We start from the raw sequence: 22582 nt of genomic DNA on the forward strand, positions 1-22582 counted from the left end.
GGTGGGGGGGCACAGTGATGTCACTGGGGGAGCCGAGGCCTGGCCAAGGGCACTTGGGGAAGTCGACTGGGGCGGTCTCGGTTTGGGATCGGGGGGTATGGCAGCCTGGCTCTGAGCCAGCCCGTGAAGGTCGACACTGCTCGCCGAGCAGGCGCCGTGGCCTCCAGGACAGCCGGCCCCTCCAATGTGCCCCGCCCTGGGCAGCAGGCCGGGAAAGTGTGTCCGGGTGTCTGGTACGTGTGGGCAGAGGAAGAGACGTGGGGGCTAACACGTGATTCTCCCCACTTGCAGACCTGCCGAGCAATTCAGCACCCTGGAGCTGTCCAACCCGGCACGTCCCTGGACTTGGACAGGCGTCGGGATCACAGGAGGCACTCGGTAAAATGCCGATTCCTGGGCCTTAATCCCGGGGAGGCAGAAGAGGAGGCCCTGTCGTCGGCAGCTTTCTCCAAAAATTTTTTTAATAATTTATTTGAAAGACAGAAAGGCAGAGAGAGAGAGAGAGAGAGAGAGAGAGAGAAGTGCCTATTTGTTGGTTCACACCCCAGTGCCTACAGCAGACAGGGCTGGGGCAGGTGGAAGCCAGGAGACAGGAAGTGAACTCAGGTCTCCCACGTGGGTGTCCAGGACCCAAGTCCTTGAGCCCTCAGCTGCTGCCTCCTCCCAGGGTGCTTGTTAGCAGGGGCTGGAGTGGACAGGCGAGCTGGGACTGGAACCCAGGCGCTCTGATACAGGTCGGCAGCACCCTGAGCGGTCACTTCACCCGATGCCACCCCATCTGCGTTTCTCGTGTGCTTCCCCGGGGCCGGGATGGCACCGAGGTCTAGGAAGCGCTGGTCCAGTCACCTCCGCTGGAAACAGTCCAGTCTCCGTTCACCACGACAACGAGCAAAATCACAGGAGAACACTGCATCTTCCTGGACTTGGCAATGCTTGTGAGGTTTGTCAGCCCGAACCATCGCAAATGCGTCCTGTCTCGGTGATCGTACGCGTTCCCTCTTGCAGCAGATTTTGTATTCGCCATTTTTTATTCTGAAGGAGGTCCCTCCACTGTGGAAGCTTCAGGTCCTACGAGCCCTGGGCCATGGTCGCCGTCTGTCCCCGGTCCCCTCTTCCTCTTTTCTGCATGAATGGACCTCGTTTTATTTCAGGCACCAATGTGTACTCTCTGAGTGGCTTTTTTTTTTTTTTTTCTTTTAAATTTGCTGCCTCCTCCTAAGCCAGGGCTGGCCTGTGACACTGTTCTGGCCAATGAGACAAGGGCGGCTGGAGACTTTCCAGGTAGCAGTCAGAGGACGCTCACTCAGCCGGGGAGTGTCTTTTGCCCTTTCCCCTCCTTGACTGGAACAGTGATGGGATACAGGGGCAGAGGCAGCTGTACTGTTACCATGAGGACAGCAGGAAGAAGTTAATCACAGGCTGAGGAGGATGGATAAAGTGAGGGGCGGCCTGCGAGTGGGTTTCTGGTTAGGTGAGAAAAAAAATTTAAAGCATTTAAGCTGCTGTATAGCGATCAGGATTACTGTAGTCAAACACAATCCTTCAACGATACACCTGTATGGAAACACACAGGCGGAGTGCTTTAAGCAACAGCCAGCCGCTGTTTCGGCTCTGTCAGCTAGAGGCCAGGGACACCAGCAGGTGCTGGGATGGACGAGCCCCAGCGCTGGCTGCTGCTGGCCATCCCAGGCCCCTCCCAGGTTAGCCGCCGCCCTCAGGGCTGCAGGTGTCTGTGTCCAGCTTCCCCCGGGGACAAGGACGCCCGTCAGAGACTGGCCTGGGGCCCGACCCACTGCACCAGGGCTCATCTGATGAATGACATCTGCGGGCACTGAGAACCCTTGCGGGGGGGGGGCTCTCACACACACCGGTGCTCGGGAGGTCGCAACTCAGCCCCTGCCACCTGGCTGCGTCCCCGATGCCGCCTTCTCGCCCAAGCCCGAGCCATGAGCAAGGCCCCCCAGCTGCACCCCCTGGGCCTCCCGGTCCCCCTCTTCCCCTCTCACCAGAGTGGGCCCTCCGCTCCCCCAGCTCCCTCAGCCCATCCCCCACGGCAGCCGGGGCATCCTTACCCAGCGTCTCGGTCAGCGCGCGCGCGCGCGGGGGGGGGGCTGCCTGTCCCCTCCCGTCTGACGAGCTGCAGCCGAGGACAGGGGCCGGGCTCTCAGGGTGGACGCTTTAGACGCCACGGGGGCAGGCGTTTGGTCTGGCAACGGGACCCCCACATCCCATCCCAGGGTGCCGATTCCAGCTTCCTGCTCATGCGCACCCTGGCGGGGGGGGGGGGCAGGTGACGTCCAAGTCCTTGGGTCCCTGCCACCCACACGGGAGACCTGGATGGGGTTCCTGGCAGTTGGGGGTATCTGGGGAGTGACCCAGTGAACAGGAGGTCTCTCTCTCTTTTAAATGGAATGAATGAATGGATGAATGGATACACGCACCCTCCACACTGCTGGCCGGACCGTGGGCGCTCAGCCCGCAGCCCCGGTTCCTGACGGACAGCTCTGCGCGTGCGGGGAGGCCCGGGTGTGACTGTCACCGCCCCCGCACACACCGCGAATCCCAGCTGGCACCCTGAGCCCGCGCCGGGCCCTGGACCACCGCCCAGGCCGTGCGTCCCTCGTGTCAACGCCAGCCTCGGGATTCCCACGGCCCAGGGGGCCTGCCCGCCCCCGCCCCGCTCTTTCTCAAGGTCTCAAACGCGCCCCCTCCCCGCATTCAAACTGCGTCCTGCACGCCGTTCCCTCCCGCTTCCTCGCCAGAGGGCAAGAGCCGCGCGGGCCGCGGCCGGGCCGGAGCCCTGGGGCGCTGCAGGTGCTCACGGGGACCTGCCGGCCGCCCCGGCCACACGCACGCGCGCCCGGCCAGGCCCACCTCCTCCCGCAGCCTCCGCGGTTCTCGGCCCGTGGCCAGCCCCGGGATGCAGACGCCCGGCGCAGGCGTGGACTCCGCCACCCGCCTCACCTCCGCCACCTTTAACCTCTGACCTTCAGACTGCTCCTCGGCACAGAGGGGGAACCGGCACCGCGGTCGCCGGCCTCCCCGCTCCCCCGGCACACGCGCGGGCGCCCTGCGGGCAGGGACAGCTCCCGACACGGCCAGCCCAGACCCCAGCCTGCAAGGCCCTCCCCTCCCCATCACCGGGGGCTGCTCGCCGGCGGACGCGGGCGGACTGGGGGCCGCGGGCGCAGTGCGCACGCTCGGGCCGCCCGCGCCCCCTTCTCGCAGGCAGAGCCGCTCCCGGCGCCGGCCTCGGGCGGGGCGGGGCGGCCCTCCCTGACTGGCGGGAGGCCGGGCCAATCGGAGGGGCGCCCCGGGGGTGGGGCGGGGCCTGCCTGGAGCCGGGCGCCGGGGCCGCGGGAGCTGCAGCCGCGAGCGTGCGGCACGCGCCGGGCGCCCGCGCCGAGCTCGGTCCCGGGGCCGCGGCGCTCGACCCCCGTCCCGCCGAGCCCGGCCCCCTCCGTTGCTTTCCCACGGTTTTCCGCATCCATTCATTCATTTCTGCTCCGTCTCGTCCCTCCTAAGGGGGCGGCGGCGTGAGCTCGGGGCGGGGAGGGGGCGGCCGGAGGATGCGGCGCGGGACTGCGCCCGCCACGCCCGCTGCTGCCGCCCGGCTCGGGCCCGAGCGCCGAGCAGGTGGGTACAGGTGCGCCGGGGGGCGGGGGGCGCGCCCGGGCCGGAGAGGACCGCAGAGCGGGGGTGGCGAGGGGGCCGCGGCGACCCCGGCCGCCCCCGCCCCCTTCGTGTCTGACAGCCGTCGCGTCCCCTCTGATCCACCCATCCCGGTGTCCGCCTCCCCTTCCCATCCCCCACCCCCGCGCGTCGTCGACGCCCCCTCCCTTCCCGCCCCCAGCCCCCTCCTCACCCCGCCCAGCCTCCACTCTGCTCCCCGTTGCCCCCCCCCCCCGGGCCCCGCGGCGGCAGGGGACCCCGCCCGTGGCTCCCGGGAGTGGCGCGGGGGTGTGGCCGGCCGGCCGGGCGCGCCGAGTCCCGGGACCCCGCCGCGGTGGCCCCCAGGGCGGAGGCCAGCGCTGCGCGGTGCCGGCGGGGGTCGGCAGGGCGAGGCTGCGGGCGGTCCCCCGCACCTCCCCGCGCTGCTCCGCCCACGTGCGCGCCGGGGCGGAGGCCGGCGCGGCGCGAAGAAAGGCGGGTGCCCACCTCCCTGCGGCGCCTTGCCGTGCGCCCCGCGTTCGGGCCCGCGGCCTCCCCGCCAGCCATCACCGCTTCCTCCCTGCTGTGTCACCCAGGTAGACGCCCCTCGCCAGGCTGGGGCCTTCCGCGCTGGGAGGACCCCCTTCCCGGTGCGCCGCGGAGCGCCGGGCCGGCCTCGGCCCTGGGCCAGCCTGCGCACTCTCGGCGCGCTGTCCTTGGCCTTTGGTTGCGCCGTTCCCTCTCAGGAACAACCTTTATCTGGGCAGCTCCTCTAGCCCAAGGTCAAGGGGAGCCCTGGCCCTGAGCTTCCCTGTCCGGCAGAGCTGGGTGCGCTGCGTGCTTACCTTGGCAAGGCCTTTGCCTCCGGACCAGAAGAGCAAGCGCGGGGGGTCCTAGCCCTGCATCAGAGGGACCCGCGGAGGTGGGGTGCGGCTGGCCCTGCTCCCTGGGCTGTGGGTTTGCTGAGATGGGCTGAAGGAGGGGTGGTCGGGAGCCCCCCCGTCCCGGCAGGGTCCTGGCCTGGCAGGGTGCAGGGCTCTGGGAAGCCCCATGGTGCACCTCGCACTCCCACTCCCATGCTTTGTCGCGCAGGCTCTTGCACCTGCTTGGCTCAGGGCTGCGGTGACAGTCACCGGGAGAGGGTGACACGGTCCTCCCTCTCACCCCACGGTGGCGCCTACTGCCCCCACACCTCGATGCTGGCTTCCTGCCCCTCCCCCGCCCGCCCCGGCCCGCACCTGTCTCAGCCACAGGTGGTGCCTGTGTCCCCTAGGCCGCATCTACACCCCCCCCCCCCCCCGTGTGAACTCCTGTTCTCCCGTGGGGCCCGTTCTCCATGTCTTCTCTGCTGGCCGGCTGTCTCTCTGCACCCTCAGAACCTTGCACATAAACACAGCACACTGCGCGCTGTTCCCTTAAGCAGGTCTTGCCCACCCAGACAGGGCCACCTTAAGCAGGTCTTGCCCACCCAGACAGGGCCACCGTGAGGTCTGAGAAACGGCCCCACGTGGCTGGGGCTCTGTCTTCCTGGGGAAGTGGTCACGCCGGCCCCACCACTGCCGGAGGCTCCCCTCGGCCTGCCCAGGGGAGGTGGCGGGCTCGAGCCCTGCTCTCTGGGTGTGCAGGGGCGTTGTGGCGCTGGGGGCGCGTGGTGGAGACACCATTTCCAAGGCTAACTGGCCAGCAGCCCCTGGCTGCTCTGCAGGCTCTGAGCCACCCTACCTGGGCTCCTGTGTGGACCCTGACCCTCCACCCTCACTGGGCAGGTGCCGCCACCTGGGCTTTCCCACTAATGTGGGCGCCCCGTGGGAGAGATTGGGGGTCACTGGGCACACCCCAGTTCTCCGGGGACCCAGCCCGCTGGGCTTCTGAAGCCGTACTCCCTGGGTCCTGTCCCTTCCGTCTGTGTTGTCGTGGTTAGGAGGGTTGGCCTCTCAGCCTCCACTTCCTGTGGGCGTGGGGGCCGTGGTGTCTCTGGCCGGGCCGCCTGCGTGGCGGTCACAGGTGAGGTCCCTGAGCTGTGAGAAGCTGAGCTTTAGCCTTGTCTTAGATGGATGCCCGGGTCGGAGGCCTTTTTTGTCCTTTCTGGTTCACAGTGGGGCAGTCACCATCGTTGATGTCACAGGCAGGGTGACTGAGCAGTGTGGGGCCGGGTGGGCTGGAGGCGCTGGCTCTGTGACCCTGGGCGAGTCCCTTGGCCTCTCTGCTCAGCTCCTGCTGTCTGCACACTGGGGATGGGTCACAGGAGAGTGGCTGTTGTTGCTGGCCTCCCACGCCTGCTGTGGATGGCACCTGGCAAGGGGGGGTGCTGTCGGAGTGGGGGGTGGCACACCCTGCACGTGCTGCCCCCTGAGGCTCGCCGACCCTTGCCGTGGAGCAGTGAGCTTCCTGCAGGACCCCTGTGAGGAAGTCCCCAGGGGCCCCCGGTGCTCTCCGCGGAAGCCCGGGACGGGCACAGCTGTCATCGAGGCTCAGAGCAGGGCCCCGGCGCTGGCCAGCGGTGGGGCCTTGGGGCCCGGGCTCTTACCCTGCGAGCCTTCAGAAAGTGTTTCTTTTGTTGTGCTTTTCCAAGGCCAAGTGCACAAGTGCAGGGACTGGGATAGCAGGGTGGGGCTGCCGTGGGAGGAGATGCGAAGGGGCAGATTCCAGGGACCCAGTCAGTAGGAGAGGGCAGGTGGTAACCCGCTCCCCGCGGCTGGGAGGAGGAGCCGGGCAGGGTAGGGTGGGGGTCCGGCAAGGTGGGGTGGGGCCTCTGCTCTTGCCTCAGCCTTGGTGTTTGCTTCACTGTCTTATATGTCTGTAGAAGGAAAGCGACGTAAGTGCACTCTCTTGGTTGTAACGGTTGGCGTTTTGTGAAGCACTTACCAAGTGCCAGGGGGTTTTATAAATAAAGTTTTATTGGAACACAGCCGTGCCTGTTTGGGTGCTGTGGTCTGTGGCAGGATCAGGCGTCGTGGCAGACACCTGCCGAGCCAAACCCTCTGTCCCCTCTGTCCCCTCTGTCATGAGCTCATTGAGTCCCGGAGGAGGTGCACCTGCACTTCCTGTTTATGGGTGGGCACAGGGAGGCTGTGAAGCCTGCCTGGGGCCACACAGCCTGGAATTTCCAGAGCGGGAATCGAAGCCAAGAAGTTCACTTTTATTTCCCTGGGAGGTTTATATTTTTATTAGCATCTGATTGAATTTTACTGTGTTCATAGGATGTGGTGTGTATATCTGTTGTCAAAAATTGTTGACAAGTCCTTCACCACCTAGCACTGGCAATGAGATGTTTTATTTAAGATGTATACAGTGGATTTTTAACGGTGGCTCAGATATCGACTCTAAGTGTCCCGTTCAAGGGCATTAGTATCTTCATATTGTCGGGCAAGCGGCCCCAGCCCTGCCTCTGGAACTTCTCCACCGTCCCAAACCAGAGGCCGTGTCCTCAGCTCAGCACCCCATGCCGTCTGGTGGGCGTTTCCTAGAGCAGACGCCAGCGACCGTGCGGTTTGGCGGGGCAGCTTGGACGTCAGCCTTGGCTCTGAATGTCGTCTCTGCTGGTCGCCACCTGATCTCGTCCCAGAACCCTGCGTGCCTCAGTTTCCTTGTTTGTGGTGTGAGGTTGACCCCGAGCCCCGTCCCTGGAACTCACTTGGCTGTGAGGATGTGGGAGCACAGGGGGCAGCGGCTACCATCGTGCAGTGGGCAGTCCCTCGGGCAGCCACACGCAGTCTGCTGCCGGTCAGCTGGCTCCGCTCCGTGTGGCCCAAGGAAGCGTCCTTGGGACCCTTGGCGCCCTGCAGCTGCTGGCCTGGCTGTGGAGGCTCTGGACACTGTGCCGGTGTGGGCAGCCTGCTCTTCTCGCTCCTGGGGCCTGATGTGGCTCGAGGGCCACTTCCGGGCATGAAAGGGTCCTGTGTGCCCCTCATGGGTACGGCCGGGGGAGCTCGCTGTGGCAGTAATGCTCAGGCCTGTGCCAGGCCGGGGGGACGCCTGGCCAGGCTCGCTGGTCTCAGGGATACTCTCTGCATTTTGGATGTGAAGGTTGGGCCTGGCCCCAGTCCCTTCCTCAGGGCTGGAGGGGGTGTCCCACTTCCTGTGAGGACTACGAGTCCTGACGTGGAGGTGAGGAGTGGCAGGGCATAGCTTTCCACTTCTTGGAGCCTGAAACCTCTCTTCCCGTTCTGTCACTTTTTTTATAAGATTTATTTATTTATTTGAAAGGCAGAATTACACACAGAGAGAAGGAGAGGCAGAAAGAAAGAGAGAGAGAGAGAGAGAGGTCTTCCATCCGCTTGTTCACTCCCCAAGTGGCTGCAACAGCCGGAGCTGTGCTGATCTGAGGCTAGGAGCCAGGAGCTTCTTCTGGGTCTCCCACGGGGGTGCAGGGCCCCGAGGACTTGGACCATCTTCCACTGCTTTCCCAGGCGCATTATCAGGAAGCAGGATTGGAAGTGGAGCAGCCAGGACTGGAGCTGGTACCCATGTGGGATGCTGGCGCTGCAGGTGGTGGCTTTACCTGCTGTGCCACAAAGCCAGCCCTATACCTGCCTTTCAAATGAATGAAATAAAATAAGTTTTTTTTTTTTTTTTTAAACAGGACAGTATTCACATAGCATAAACTTAGCGATTGTGAAGTACCAGTGCAGTAGCATTCAGTCCGTTCTGTGTTAGGTGACCCTTCTCTCTGTCTTGTTCTGAAACGTCTTCATTACTCCCAGAGGAGACCATGTGGCTGTGAGCCCCTCCTCGCCCCTCCTCGCCCCTCCTCGCCCCTCCTCGCCCCTCCTCAGCCCCAGCCCGCTCACCTGTGCCGCCTGTGGGTGCCTGCTCTGGCTGCCTCGTCTGAGCAGGGCCATACAGTACGTGGCTCTTTGTGGCTGGCGCCCTGCCCTTGGCCTCGCGTCCCAGGGTTCGTCATGTGTGAGGACTGCATTGCTTTTCATGGCTGGAGAGTGTCCCACGGCCTGTGTGTGCCTATTCCCGTGCTGACTGGGATCTGGTCACTCACACCTTTTCGCGGGGTGACTGGTGTTTGAAACAACATGGAGAGGACTGACCTTCCCTTCTGCCCCGCCCCCTGCGTACCCGTGCATCCGTGCACCGGCCTGTCAGACAGCAGTGAGCGCGTCCTGGTTGGCCCCGCACTGGGCGCTTCCAGCCTTGACTTGCTCTTGGAAACCAGCAGACTGGTTTTGTGGCTCCTCGTTCTCCCCGCAAGAGCACGGGGGTGCGCCCAGGCGGGAGAGGTGGCGCGGGGGCCGAGCCCACAGCCGAGGGAGGCGTTGGCACCGTGCAGGGGGCCCTGGCTGCCCTTTGCCCCTTCCTGGAGCGCGCGGGACTCTCCCCTCCTCGGAGCGTTGTGTTTGCCGTCCTGAGTGTTCCTCCCCACCCCCGTCTGGCTGGCTTTTCTCCATCCTTCGGGCCTCTGCTTAAATGTCCCCTTCTGGGGAGATCCCTGACCAGCCCAGGGAGCTCAGAAGAGAATCAGCAGATCGGAAGTGACTTTGATCCTGTGTGATGAGGGCACGAGGCGTCACCTTCTGGGCTTCCGGCCGTTGCTCTGCCCTTCTGTGACAGAGCACATCCCTGCCTTGGGACTGGTGTCTGTGACGTAAGACGCGTGCACACAGCCCAGTGCGCTGACGGAGCGCGGCAGGTGTCTGTCGCCCGGGGCTGCTGCTGGTGTTGGTTGTAGGAATCACGGTCATCGTGCCTGTGTGTGACTTCCCTACTGTTGGGCGACTCTCACGCTGCCCCGAGGTAGCCGGGCACCGCCTGGAGCTCAGGTGTTCAGTTGTGGGGGCCACCGCCAGGGGGGCTTTGAGCACTGAAACGTGGCTGACTGCTGAGACGGGCTGAGGAGAAAATGCACCCTGCAGTGCTGGTGTCCTGTTTGGGTGCCGGTTCGAGTCCTGGCTGCTCCACTTCCCATCCAGCTCCCTGCTAATGCGCCTGGGAAAGCAGCAGAGGATGGCCCCTTCAGTGCTTGGGCCCTGGCACCCACGTGGGAGACCCGGATGAAACTCCTGGCTCCTGGCTTCAGCCTGGCCCAGCCCTGGCCATTGTGGCCATCTGGGGAGTGAACCAGTAGATGGAAGGTCTCTCCTCCCTTTCTCTCTCTCTTTCTGTAACTTTCAAAATAAATAAATGTTTTAGAAAAAAGAAAGTGCACCCTGGATTTCAAAGACTTTCTATGAAGAATGTATGTAAATGATCTCAGTAATCATTTTTTTAAAGATTTATTTATTTTATTCGAAACACAGTGAGAGAGAGACATCGAGAGGTTGATCTTCATTTGCTGGTTCACTCCCCAAGTGGCTGGGCCAGGCTGAAGCCCGGAGCCAGAAACTCCACCTGCGTCTCTCTTGTGAATGCCAGGGACCCCAGGATCTGAGCCATCACTGCTGCCTCCCAGGTGTGCGTTAGCAGAGCAGAGGCGGGACTTGGCTGCAGGCGGCTAACACGGGATGCCGTTGTCCCTAGTGGCCGCCTAACCTGCCACTCCACAGTGCCCGCCCCTGCTCTCAGCAGTAGTTTTAACGGTGATTACATGTTGGCTACGTACACGTCGGCCTAAATGAAGAAAACTCACTTGTTCTTTCTGCTTTTGCTTTTTTTTTTTTTTTGACAGGCAGAGTGGACAGTGAGAGAGAGAGACAGAGAGAAAGGTCTTCCTTTGCCGTTGGTTCACCCTCCAATGGCTGCTGCGGCTGGCGTGGTGCAGCTGGCGCACCGCGCTGATCCGGTGGCAGGAGCCAGGTGCTTCTCCTGGTCTCCGATGGGGTGCAGGGCCCAAGCACTTGGGCCATCCTCCACTGCACTCCCTGGCCACAGCAGAGAGCTGGCCTGGAAGAGGGGCAACCGGGACAGAATCTGGCACCCCGACCAGGACTAGAACCCGGTGTGCCGGCGCCGCAAGGCGGAGGATTAGCCTAGTGAGCTGCGGCGCTGGCCCTCTGCTTTTGCTTTTGATATGGCTCCTGGAAAATTCGGACGACACAGGGGTCCAGATTGCGTTCCTGTGGCCAGTGCTGCCGTGGGCTGGGGGCTCAGACTGTGGGGGCACCTGGGGCTCCCCCGCCCCCAGCTCTGCTGCTGGGACACCTGTGACCCCTGGCAAGGCAGCCAGGTTGTCCATGCTTCAGTTTCTCCTCTGTAAACAGTTGACAGACCCCCAAGTTCATGGGTGCATCTTGTGGGGGGCTAGGAAAAGAAGTGGCAGGGTCTCCGTCCACGGCAGCTTACGATCCACGCGCACAGTCTAAGGTCCAAGAGCAAGCCAGGCTCCAAAGCCTGGTTCTCTGTGTCCCCAGGGGGCTGCTGCGCAGGCACACCAGGGACCTCCCAGAGCCCACCTGTTCAACTGTGGAGCACCAGTGGCGGGCACAGCTGGCCACCATGCGGTCACTTGGCTCGGCCTGGGAGTCTTGAGACTGCACTTGGACTTGCTTCCACTCAGTGGCTCCAGCCTTCCGTTCTCTCCCCAGGATTTGAGAGTTTGACCTGGAGGGTCATTCTCCCTGGCTCTGCGTCCAGGAGGTCCCTCCCAGCACCAGGTCTGGCTGCTGTTGGTCCCTGGCTGCTGGTTCTCGGCGTGGCCAGGAGAGCCCCTTACCCCTGTGCTCCGCCCTGTGCTTGGGACCCCCCACCGGCCCCGGCCCCGGCCCCGGCCCCGGCCCCAGGCCACTGCTTTCCCCTTGGCCCAGGAGGGGCCTGTGCTGGAGTTTGTAGTCCAGCCGTGATGGAGAGAGACCACTTTTACTCCGGGAGCTCTGGTGTCCTGGGGTTACCCCTGGCTGCCACGGGGTGCGAGCGTGCCGTGCGTGCAGGTGCACCAGAAGGGCTTTGTCCCGGGTTTTGCGGGGGTCAGTGAGCCCTGCCGTCCCGTGGTGCTGCCTGCAGGGCTGTGGGCCAGGAGGCGGGCTCTGCTCACAGGTGGAAGCCAGGGTGGCGGGACTTCCTCTCCAGTCTATGGCCCTGGACCGCCCGCCCCCTGCATGGCTGTGAGAGGTCACACGGGTGGCAGTGGCAGTGGTGGGGCTCATTGCAGCTCTGGCTGTCCGGGGGGGGGGTGGGATGTCGAGGTCAGAGGTCGCCTGTGCAACAGAACTGGAGGATTGCGGTTCATGGACGTGTAGCACAGGACGGGTTTTTGTTCAGTGAGTACATGTTTGCTGCTCTTGTCACGAAAAGTGACATGATCCGTTCATTTGCTTCCCTCTGGTGACCGGTTCACTCTGTGCGTCTGTTTCCACCCCATGGATTGTACCCTGTGCCCCTCGCCGGAGCACTGTCCCCTCGGCCTGGCCCTTGCCTGCCATCTCCCCCACCGCAGTCCAGGCCTGCCTTGATGCCACGTCTGCCGCGTACCCTGGGCCCGAGGACAGACCCTTGCTTACTCTACAATTGCGGGTGGTGTGGATGAAGTCACTGGGGCGTGGCACGTGCCCCTCCTGCCTGCCGCCCGTCTGGCCATTGCCTGCCGCGGGGCCTGTGTCCAGCGCCACCCTCCCCCGGCTCTTCGTGACCCGGCCAGGCCGTGTGAGCGTGGCTGCCTCTGACGGATCTGTCTGTTGCCTTTCCTTGGCCCATGCACCTGGCAAACGTCCTCCATCACGAACCTTGTCCAGAAAACCATCCCCGACGGCACCCCTCCCTCCCCAGGCTGGGCCAGGGGTGTCCCCAGGGTGCCCACTGCCCCATGCATCCGTGACGCTGTGGATGCGTGTACTGAGCTGCCAGTGGCTTGTCTAACTGCCCCCGGACAGAGTGTTGTATGCAGGCCAGGATGCCCAGGGCCGGGCTTGGCAGGTGGTCAGCAGAGTTGCCATTAGCCTCGCGTCTCCATGGTGCTGGCCAGTGCCGAGGGGAGCCTCTCCAGGGCACGGGTGTTCTCTGTTGCTAGCATTGGCTCCACCCGGCCCTCCATCAGCGTCGCCCTTCTGTGCAGCAGCCACGGCCAGTGACGGGCGGCTGTCTGAGCCTCAGACCCCAGTGCCGCGGTCGGACGCCCCCGGCTCTGCTGGGCACGACGTTTCTGAAGCCCGTGGAGCAGGCTCCCTGTCTTTCCGCACACGGGGATGCCCCTCCTTAGAACACAGCCGCAGAGAGGGCCTTCAGAACGCAGGCCGTATTCCACCCACGGAAGGGCTTTTTCTTTTTCCTGCCCCGTGTTCGATCGTCCTGGCTTCTCTCTCTCTCCCAGCTGCACCCTGGGAATGTGCTTTGGACGACAGACCTTCTCCTGGGGAGTTGGCAGGGCTGTGTTGCTGGGCCGGGGCAGCTGGCTGTGCGAGCTCATTAGGCCCGGTGGTAATTGGGTTTCTGTGGCACGTCCCGGGGCCTTCCTGGCTCCCTGGCCCGGGGCTCCACTAGCTTCTTTTTGCCAAGCAGACAAAGGGCTTGGCTGCCCCCACGTTGTGCCTAATCTGCTGAAAGCATTGGGCCACTAGCACTGTACTGGCATGAAGTCCCTCCCTCCCTCTCCTCTCCTCTCCGTCTCTCTCTCCTCCTTTCTGTCCTTGGAAACATCACGGTTGCCTAGGACACGCCAAGCCTGGGAGGGCGCGGGTGATCTGGAGCCCTGAGTTCTCTACAGCGGTGGCTAAACACCAGCGTGCTTCAGACTGAAGGCAGAAGGTGGGGGAGGGGCGTCTCAAGCCTCAGGGGCCCTAAACTCACAGCATCACTCGTAAATTTGGGATTTTAGTCTCGACAGGCTGCTGGGTTGTAGCGTCCCTTTTTGGGATCAAGTGGCAAGGAGCCTTGGCCAGGGCAGGGGTGGGGTGGTGTTGACTTGCTCTCAGGCAGGGACGTGGGCTGAACCCCTGGGGACGGCGTCTGCTCTGTTCCTGACGGCAGGTGCATGGAGGACGCGTGCTGGTCACAGCTTCCTCAGCACCCGTGCCAGGTGTCTGGAGAGCAGTGCCCTGGCGTTTTGCTGTGGTACCCGCCCATCCTTCTCCAGATTGGTCCAAAGCACCAAGCTGTCACCACGTGTCATGAGAGGGAGCCCCCAGCTATCCTGGCCCTGTCCCGCCTCCCTGTGGGGAGGGCAAGTTGTGGACCTCAGCTCCTCCAGCCTAGGAAGCTGGCCATGGGCATTTTCGAAGATGATGTCTTGTGACTACTGAATGAATAATTGATTTGCTACTGCTTATTGGAACCAGAGAGAAAAGGAAATCAGGATTGATCTGAGAATGAGCCGTTTAAGGAAGTCAAAATGATCCGAGAGGTCATTTTGCTGTCTAAATAAAAAAGTGGCCTTCTGAAGTCACCATGCCAAAGTGTGCCCGATCCGCTCAGTGCACAGCAACAGAGGAGGAAGAGGGCACGGAAGAGATAGACGCGTGGAAAGTCACGTGTGACGTGCAGATGTCAGCCCAACTTTGTCAGCAGCAACGCTCAGCGTGAACGGATTACGTCATCCGGACGAAAGGCAGATACCGACAGGTGGATAAGATCGATGGGCTGACAGTGTTGTCTTAGCGTGAGCTGCTGTGAAAAATACCTCAGCCGCCAGCTTCCAGACCACAGCAGTTCCCTGCTCACAGTTCTGGGGGGCTGGGGAGCCCAGGAGCAAGGCCCCAGCTGACGCAGCCCGCCTCCTCACAGAGGGCACCTGCTGTGTCCTCACGCAGCCGCGGGGGGCAGGGTGGCCCTCCAGGGGCTCTTACAAAGGGTATCTATCAGGCCCCTTCCTCAGGGCTCTGCCCTCGTGACCTAATCACCCCAAAGGCCCCAGCTCTGAATGCCATGGCTTTGGTGACTTGGTTTTGGCACATGAACTTGGGAGGAGGGCACGTTAACATTCAGACCAGAGGACTGTCTTTGGGAGACACTTTAGATTCAAAGAGGGAAATCGATGGACTGTAAAAGGGGGGGACAAGACATAGCATGCAAACAGCAACCATTAGAAAGCCGGAGTATACTGGTACTAAAGATGGACTTTCCAACAAATGTTATTAAGAGAAGCAGCAACATGGTGGTAAAAGGGTCAACCCTCAGTAATATATCACAGTCACAGAATACGTGCACCTGATGACACGGCGCCAACAGTGACAGAGTGAAGGGAGCGGGGCTGGCGTTGTGGGTTAAGCAGGTTAGGCCGCCGCCTGCGGTGCCAGCATCCCGTGTCAGAGCACTGGTTCAAGTCCCGGCTGCTCCATAGCCGATGCAGTTCCCTGCTAAGGCTCCTGGGAAAGCAGTGGAAGATGACCCCGGAACCTGCGTCCCTGCCAGCAATGTGGGAGGCCTGCCTGGAGCTCTAGGCTCTGCCTTCCACTTGGCCCAGCCCAGGCCATTGCCACTGTTTGGGGAGTGAACCAGCAGATGGAAGATGTGCGCTCTCTCTCTCTCTCTCTCTCTCTCTCTCTCTCAAAGAAATCAAATCTTTAAAAAAGTGGGAGCGGTAGATAATTCAAAGACGTGTGTCCACATGGGTAGGATAACTAGAGGAGTTGAACAGGAAGTAGGACACTTGGCCAGCACCGTGCACCAGGCAGACCTCGCAGGCTTCTGTGGGACACTCCACCACCACCGTCAGGGTTCACGTTCATCTCGGGTGCACCTGAGTCTCCGGGACAGACCACGTGTGGTCAGTCAAATGCAAAGCAGGGGCCAGAGACAGCGCGCACTCTCTGATCACAGGGCAGTGAAATTAGGGGTCAGCAGGGGCAGCCTGATGCCTGCCGTGGAGCCACCCAGCTGCCTTCTCGCCCAGCACGTCTGCGGCCCACGCCTTCTCCTTCCCTCTCACCCTGCGTCTCTCCTCACCCCTCGGACTCCTCCTCACCGCGGTGGTGTTGGCGGCTCCCAAGCGTCTGCCCGTGCTGCCCGTCCTCTGCCTCGCCCTGCCTCGCCCTCTCTCTCTGCATCCTGCCCGTCTGGGCTGTCTTTGCCCCGAGAGCTCCAGGGGTCTGCCCAGCTGCCCCTCCCCTCCCCTCCCCTCAGCCCGACGACCTTCACGACCTTGGGACCTGGGCAGTCCTGACCATAGCTTCTGCCTTCTGCTTCCCGTAGCCCTAACCAGGGCGGTGGTCTTGTCCACCGCACCTTCACCGTGGCCAGGACAGCTCTGAAGGCGGGGTCTGGGCCTCATTCCTCCTCTCCTCTCTCTTTATTGGGTAGCAGTTTAACTCGGCCGCCCCTCGAGGCAAAGGGGAGGCTGCCCCGTGTACTGTGGAGTTGTTGTCTGTAGCTATTTGTCAATATAGTGTTGATCAGTAGGGGACTTAGGGACGCTGTGTGTGGGCCACCGGGGAGTGTCTAGAACATGGGCGTGTCATGGACAGGTCACAGACGGTGGCCTCGGAGCACCACCCAGAGTCACTTTGGAACTGCCACCTGGTCTGGATCAGAGACCCCATACCCCATGCCCCAGGGCAGGCTGGGAGGCCGTATTGACCTTACAGCCTTAGTGTGATCTTTCTAGAACCTGGTCGGCTCCCTTCCACAGGCAGGAGTCACCTCTGCTGTTTTGCTGAGTTTACAGGTGCACGTGGGGGCGGGGGGCACCTGACTGCTCAGGGGAGGGGTGTGCATGGCTTCCCTATTGTCTTGTGGAAGGAGGAGGGCACCGCTGTCTCCCCACGTTCTCTGCTTTCCGGCTTGTGATGGGGGAGGGGCTGCCTTGCTTCTGGAAAGCAGGAAGGGGGGCACCCGCTGTTAACAGCTGTGCTGCCTCATGGGGTCCTGCCCACCCAGGGCATTTGGGGGGTGCCTGCTGTGTGACAGGTGCCTGGCTGCTGCCCACTGGGCGGGGACGGGACCCACAGAACAGTTTTGGGTCTGTTCCCCCCTCTGCAAAGTGAAGTGTTTTCAAAATCAACAAACCATTTTTTTACCCATGAAGCCACCCTGCGGGCGGCCGTATGGAGACCAAGACGGCGACGGATGTGACAGTCAGCCAGTGAGAGCCCAGCGCTGCTTCACGACATTAACTTAGAAAACCTGGGGGTTCCCCGCAGGCTGCACAGCCGCCGCCTCCTGCGCTGGCCGCCTTGTTGTGGGGGCGTTGTTAGGCGGCGCGAGCCCCGTGTGCACCTGTGGCATGTCCATGAGCCGCTTGCCTGGTGGTCTCAGGACCCCTTCCGCTGGGGAGGACGGGAGAGGCTGTGTCTGCTCTCTGTTGCGAGAGCCAAACCCCGAGACTGTGGCTGGCAGAGAACAGAGGTGTTCTTGTATCCGAGCGCCGGGGCCTAGGACTTCGAAGAGTGCGGGGCTGGCATCGGTGAGGGCCGCGTGCTGCATGGGACGCCGCGGGAGGGCGGGCGGCGGGCCAGCACCGCGCTCTCCTCTCTGCGTAGAGCCGGGGTGCCGTGCTGGGGCCTCGCCCTCATGACCTCTGGGCACCATCAACACATGGATTGGGGCATTCAGTTTCTAATACCTGAGTTTTTGGGGTCGCATTCACACTGACGTTGGCTGTACCCCAGGGCCTGCACGAAGCCCAGCGTTCCCCTGGCAGCCCGGGTCCCTGCGGAGGCAACCCGGAGAGGTATCGTGGTGTGCAGCTTGCCTGAGTTGGTTCAGTGTCTGCAGTTCAAAACTACTATGTCTGGGACAACAAGATAAACATTTGTGGCTCCAGAGCCTGGACCGCCACCCCACGTGTCTTCAAGGGGTACCAGGGCTCCACGGGTGCGGTCTGAAAGCCAGGCCCCAGCCCCCGAGTGCCACATCTGGCTCCCTGTTCTGTCTCATCCCCCAGGTGTCCTCTCGCTGAGACGTTGGAGCCTCCAGGGCCGTCGCCGGCTGAGCCGAGGGCTGCGGTCGAGCTGCGGTTGCAGCCGGGGCACGTCTTGCTCTGATTCTGGGGAGCAGACTTTGCAGTCTTGGGGCCCGTGCAGGAGCGCCCGGAGGCCCCGTCTGCTCTCTCGGGCTGTTCTGAGGAGGGCACAGTCATACCAGGGCAGGTGCAGCTTTCTAGAGCTCACGGCTGGCCGTGTCACTCCACTCTGGGCTCTGTGCGCAGGATGAAGCACAAGCCCTTTGTCCTCCACTGTCCGCGCCAGCTTTGGCTGCTACAACAGGCCCAGAGCCCAGGGGCGTGGACAACAGGACTTCACTCCCTGTGCCTCTGAGGCGGGCGTTTGAGGTCGGGGCTCCTGATGAGGGCTCCCTTCCGGGTTACAGGTGGCCGCCTTCTTGCTGCGTCCCTGTGCGGTGGCGGGAGAGTGGGAGGGGGCTCTGGCGTGTGTCTTCCTCTTGGGTCACGAATCCTATTGGGAGGCTGTCACTCCTCGGCCTGGTTCTCCACGGCCTTCATGCTGTGGGGTAGGGTCCTCCCTGTGAGTGGGGGAAACAGACACTCAGCTGGAGACAAGGACTATGTCCCAGCGCTTGCCAGGCCCTTCCTCACCGCCTCCAGCCGTGGCTCAGGCTCACCTCCCACCTCCCACCCTGCCCCCACCCCCAGGCAGGGCAGGTGCCTCCTGCATCTGCCCGTCACTCTCTGGTGTGGCTCCTTCCTCCCTGCTGGCTGGGGCTCTGCGTGAGACCGAGATCTGAGGCCCCTGTGCCCAGCACGGGGCAGGCACCAGGGTGCTGCTGGGCCCTGAGTGAGTGAGTGCAGCCTCTCTGCTCAAGGCCACTCTGCCTTGGCCCTGTTCCTCTGTCTGTGTGTCCTGACTTCACCATTGCCAGGGCTCCCTTGAGACGTCCCCTCCCTCACCACGCTGGCCTCCGCAGCTCCTGGCCTCCCAGTTGTCACCTGGGCTTGTGGCAGCGTTTTTCTGATTCCACTGGGAGCCCCTTGAGGGTGTGGGGAGCCATCAGCACACCCAGCCCTGGGCAGTCCGCATCTGCTACGTCCATCCTTGACCTTCTCCCTACCCTACCGAGCCCACGGGAACCCGACAGGCACCTGGGGTGAGCAGCCAGGTAGTGACCGGGCAGTAGGCGCACCCACCCCTGAGCGCCCGTCTGTAATGTTCCCCTTGGGGCCCCTGGTCTCCCCCTGCCCCCTTTCTGGGGCTGCCTTCCTGAGAGAAGGTGCGGCACGCGTGGACTCTGCATCCCCTCCACCCACCACTCTGTTCGCACAGAGCTCCGTGGGCAAGGGAGCTGCCTGGGAGCCGCCAGCCTAGGGAGGCTGCCACAGGCCAGATGTGGCGAGCACAGGAAGTCGCCGGCTGCTTGTTTTTGGCAGTGTGGTTTCGTGGCACCCTGGTGACACGTCTCGGCAGAGGCACAAAGGGGTTGCGTTCCAATGGGGACACTTCAGCGAGTCCTTTCCCACTTGACGCTGAGCTGTCTTCCTGTACAATAACTCACTTCTCCAGGAACTTGTGAGCACCGGGGTCTTTCACCACGGGGAAGGAGCGGTCATCTCCCCGACCCCTCCAAACGTGGCGTGGCCAGGGCTTAGCTCCTTACCTGACGCGCCGGCCACCCTCAGGCAGGGCTGGCGCCTAGAGCAGGCAAGGACACGGACACTAAGGCTGGACTCGCCGGCTAACTGGGTTCTCACGCCCAAGCTGCTTCACTGCTTCCCGCCTTGGGCGCTAAATGGGGCGACCAGAACGCACGCATCACAGGGCTCCAGAAAATCCGCGAATTTGGAGGGCTTAGGGCGGTCCCTGGCCGACAGCGAGACAGACGAGCCGTGACTGTCGCTGGGATTTGGTGTGCAGTGGTGGACTTGTACTGCATTCTGAGGTGTGCACGCTGTCACGGTGCGTCATCCCCACAGCACAGGGACCGGCCCCTGTCGCCAGAGCTTCCGTCTGCTCAGCGCCTGTGCACACGCACGGTGTCCCAGGGCAGCGTCGGCGCGTCCTCCTGGACCTGGTAACTCCCGCCTCCCTTGGGTGAGGATGGTGTGTGGGTTCCGCCTGTGTTGCAGTAGCAGCTGTGTCAGGAGTTGTTGGTGTTTGCAGGGGAACCAGTTTTACGGGAGCGTTGGGGCTGATCCCGTGGCATTTGCCTTCCTATCCGTGTGCTTTGTTCTCACAGGCGTGGTGTGCTGGAAGGAGCCCCTGTCCAGCCCGAGAGTGTTCTCCGGTGCCTTCTAAGAACGTGCTGGGCGTGGCGTGGTCCTGGGGGTGGAACACAGAGCAGGCGTGGCTCTCTGAGCGGCTAGCAATTGGCCTTAGCATCAGACAGACCTGGGTTCAAGTCCTGGCTCACCCACTTAGCTGCCGCAGCTCCTGGGCAAGCGACCTCACCATTGGGAACCTGTTGGCTTGTACGTCAACCGGAAGTAATACTGCTGACCTCTTCTCCCAGGGAAGCCTTGAGGCGGGGCTGAGATGAGCTGAGCCCCGCCTGCTGCTGGGCGTAGCGGAGGCCCGGAGAAGGGGCAGCTCATCCTTCAGGCTGCTTTGGGGCCTGGGGGCCCGAGTGACGCCCCAAGAGACCCTCCCCCACCCCACTGGGCTACTGTGGCTTTCCCCTGTTCTCTGGCCGGCACAAGGGCAGGGTCCCCCCTTGCAGCAGAGCTGGGTGTGTGTGTAGGGGCGAGCGGCCTGGGTTCGTGCGGCCTTGCTGGTAGCACCCGTGCAGGTTGCAGGCTGTCGGTGCCTTCCTGCCCTGGCCGTGCGGTCGGCCTCAGCGGTTTGCCCAGCCCCCGGGGCGCCTCCTCTCCAAGCCCCTGCAGGCGAGAAGGAAGAAGGAAGCCAAGAGCAGGCTTCAGCCGTCCTCGGAGAGTGTCTCGGGCGCTGGGTGAGGGAAAGTGGCACCGGGAGCGAGGCCCGGGCAGGGTCCAGCCTGCTGGGCGCTGCAGCACGAGACTTCCCTAGACGGCGGAGGAAGCGCTGGACAAGCACCGTGGGGCCCCGAACGCAGCCGGGAAGGCGTCGTGGACTCCGCAGTCTCCGACTGCCGGCCCTGAGCATGGCCCCGGTGCGGGGCGGCCATGGGTCACGAAGCCGCGAGCCGGTGCGCCCTGGGCCGAGGGGTGCAAGCTCTGTGGGCCGCAGATGGGGGTGCGGCCAGCATGGGCCTCTCTGGGGAAGCGACCAGACACGAGGCTGGGATAACGGCCAGGGGAAGCTGCAGAGGGGCGGGAGTGAATGCCCACGGGGCTTCTGCCTGTGCGCGCGCCATCTCCCCACCTCACCGTCGAGGCCCTGGATGGCTGTGGGGGCGTGGCTAGGCAGCACAGGAAGCGGAAGGGGAGGAGTCAGGCTGGCTACCAGGCGGCAGCCGGAAGTGGGGCCGGCGCTCCCGGAAGTGGGGGGTGGGATTAGGAGCGTTGGCTTTGGTGCTGAGGAGACTTGTCAGGGGTGGGGCCGGGCCCAGGTCTGGTGTCGGGGCTGCTGTGCCTGGCGCCCACGGGGTGCCCGCGCTCAGCACAGCCTCGGGCGCACGCGGGTCGGGACTCGGTGAGGGTCTCGCGGAGGTGGCGCTGGGATTGGGGCGGGGGTCTGGCTCGGCGGTGAGGGGCGGGCCGGTGGGGATGGTTCTCCGAGGCCCACCCAGGACGAGGGGAGAGCGGGGTGGGGACTGGGCCGGGCTCTGCCCCCACGTCCCGTGTGTCCCTCTCGGGCCTCTGCACTGTCTGCAGATGCCTTCCCCTTTGGGCAGACTGCCCGCCGGGCCCTCTGCCCCACCCTGAGCTGCCCTAGTGGGGGGGCCCAGGCGGGGGTCACCGTCCGGACAGCCAGGCCGCCAGCGCTGCGGGGCGGGGGTGCCATGAAGGGAGCCCTGCTGCCCCACAGCTCCGAGGTCAGCGGCGCCTGGGACGCATCGCCCGGCGCCGCCTGCCTCAGTTTCCCCGCTTGTGTCTCTGAGTGACGGGGGTAGCGCTGCCTCCTGTGCCCCGTGGTGGGAACAGTAAGCTCGTGGTGAAGAGGTGGACCTCAGGGCTGAACCTGAGCCTTGGGAACGCTGCCTCGTCCCCTCTGGTCGGCCGTGGCTCAACTCAGTTCTCGCATCCCCTGCCGGACAGGACACGGCCCGCGCCGTCTCTGTGGCTCCAGGACGCCCCCTCCAGGCAGCCCTCCATGATGGCCCTGGAGCAGCAGGTCCGCGCCGGTCTCTGTCCTCTTCCTTGTCAGCGAAGCCTGTCCACGCTCCCTCCTGTGCCCAGAGCCGAGGTCAGGGCTTCCCCCGTCGCACCCCGCGCTGTCTTGTCCATCTCTGAGCCGTCAGTGCGGAGTCGCACCGGAAGTGTAGCAGGTTCTCAGTGGTCGTGGTGCTGGTGACCGTCACCCGGCAGCCTCAGCGAGCGGTGCCCTCTGAAGGGAGGGTGTACGGGGGAGTGTGCAGGGGCTGGCGTCTGGCATCCGGTGCTGTGCCGACCGTAGGTGCTGGGGAGCCGAGGCAAGGGGAGAGGTACCTGCGGACTGATCTAGAATAGGTGCTCTGGCACAGGGCTTGGCGCGGGCCAGGTTCTTCCTAGGAACGACCCTGAGCGCCAAGGGCCGGCTGTTGCTGGAACCTCAGGCAGCCGTGGCCTTCACCGGGAAAACACGATGGAGGCCTGAAGCCCCAGTCCCGCCCAGGTGCAGAGAGCCCGGGGTCGGCAGGCCTGCTGTGGCTGCGGGCGGGCCGGTGCAGCTCTGGAACCGGGAGCCGGCCTCGCTGGGCGGAGTCCTTGGCTGGGGTCGGGTCCCGGCTTCGTCACCGTGCAGAGTGTGTTAGGGAGAATGGCAGGCTCGAGGCTTGGGGGACTCGTGGCCACTTAGGAACTGCTGACTCGACGCGATTGCCACTGTGGACATTTAAACTTGCACTTGTTTGAAAGGGAGAGAGAGAGAGAGAGAGAGAGAGGGAGGGAGGGAGAGGGAGAGGGAGAGGGAGAGGGAGAGGGAGAGGGAGAGGAGGGAGAGGAGGGAGAGGGAGAGGAGGGAGAGGGAGAGGAGGGAGAGGGAGAGGGGGGAGAGGGAGAGGGAGAGCTCATTCACTCCCTTAATGTCCTCAACAGCTGGAGCTGGCCAGGCCGGAGCCAGGAGCCGGGGGCTCCGTCTGGTCTCCTCCCCGGGTGGCAGGGACCCAGGGA

General features: G+C 63.5%; 1 protein-coding gene and 1 long non-coding RNA gene across 7 annotated transcripts in view; one reads left to right on the forward strand and one right to left on the reverse strand.

Moving 5' to 3' along the window:
- Positions 1 to 453: 453 nt before the first annotated feature.
- On the reverse strand, positions 454 to 3255 carry LOC138848429 (uncharacterized). 4 transcript variants are annotated; one of them, XR_016229725.1, is made up of 3 exons: positions 2965 to 3255; positions 2073 to 2270; positions 454 to 1554 (listed from the first exon to the last, which is right to left on the reverse strand). It is a non-coding gene; the product is annotated as an uncharacterized LOC138848429 (long non-coding RNA). The 4 variants fall into 4 exon arrangements; XR_016229724.1 differs by having other exon boundaries at positions 456 to 1463; positions 2875 to 3250; XR_016229726.1 differs by having other exon boundaries at positions 456 to 1463; positions 2988 to 3247.
- A 123-nt stretch (positions 3256 to 3378) lies between these two features.
- The window catches only part of JAKMIP1 (janus kinase and microtubule interacting protein 1), a 143031-nt gene continuing 123827 nt past the window's right edge, over positions 3379 to 22582 (forward strand). For 2 of the 3 annotated variants that reach the window (XM_089326920.1, XM_089326918.1), the window contains exon 1: positions 3379 to 3636. The gene's annotated coding sequence lies outside the window, so the exon portion shown is untranslated. Of the gene's footprint in view, positions 3637 to 4094; positions 4248 to 22582 lie in introns of those variants that run through there. The other variant, XM_089326919.1, reaches the window with a different exon arrangement.

This window comes from Oryctolagus cuniculus, chromosome 2, assembly GCF_051225735.1.
Source record: "Oryctolagus cuniculus isolate XC-2025 breed Fujian yellow rabbit chromosome 2, ASM5122573v1, whole genome shotgun sequence".
Taxonomy (NCBI): Eukaryota; Metazoa; Chordata; class Mammalia; order Lagomorpha; family Leporidae; genus Oryctolagus; species Oryctolagus cuniculus.